Raw genomic sequence first — 1090 nt, forward strand, 5'->3', positions numbered from 1 at the left:
ATCCCAACCGGTTGCTTCGTTGCACTGGGATGTTTCGCATCCTTTCCTTTTTTGGAAATGTGTTCAAACTTGTTGCGATTACATAACATCGGTAGCAAATATTTCCTCTATTCACAAATATGAGATGTTTTAAATATTTTAATATAAAATACATACAGACTAAAATGAGTGAACAAATATATTAAAATATATCCAAATCTGAAAAGGGTTAGAACATCTTATATTTGGGGACAAAGGGAGTAATAAAGATGACTGTGTACATCCCTTAATGCAGAGGCCAGGAGTTATCCTTCTTCTAAAAAAATGTTGGTAGTAAAAAAATTGAAAATTTGATATGATGTTTCAAAGTGCACCAAAAGACAATAATATAATTCATTTTCTGTATTGCTGCTTTGCCTTTCCGGGCCTGCTTCAGTACACCCCCTCTAAAAGAGTAATTTTAATTAACTGTCGGTCCTTCCACTGCTATCCAAGCGACTCTGGCAGTCATAGCGGCATGCGTAGACATATCAGAGCATGGTTAATAGTATAGCCAGCTGCTGACTTATGAACATGCCATTTCATCAAGAGTTAGCATTATTAATTACACATACAATAGTCGTTGCTATCCAAGCAACTTTGGCAGCTGTAGCAGCACACGTAGGCGAATCAGAGCATGGTTAATAGTATAGCCAGCTGCTGACTATATGAACATGTCATGTCATCAAGAGTTAGCATTATTAATTACTCATACAATAGTGTTGATTATAAGGTTACAATTTTTTCTCACTTTCTCTTTATCTCTTTCCTCTCATTAAATGCTTTTACCTAGAAGCACGCGTAGAGGCGGATTCTTGCATAAGGCTAGTCATAGTGGGGAGTAACTTAGACTAGTGTCATGCATATGACACTAGTCTTTGTTACTACCTTTATAGTGCAAAATAACATACAAGTAGTATCATAGATGATAGCATTTATTACATCATAGACTCATTTTGCTTTGGGTTGTGTTATATTACAGTAACATATTATGTTACTTCAAACACCTTTCTCCTCATTAATTCTATTCCACATAAGCAACTCTGTTTTGAAATACGCTATGTTACTTGCT

Source organism: Triticum dicoccoides, chromosome 3A, assembly GCF_002162155.2.
Source record: "Triticum dicoccoides isolate Atlit2015 ecotype Zavitan chromosome 3A, WEW_v2.0, whole genome shotgun sequence".
In the NCBI taxonomy this organism is placed as follows: domain Eukaryota; kingdom Viridiplantae; phylum Streptophyta; class Magnoliopsida; order Poales; family Poaceae; genus Triticum; species Triticum dicoccoides.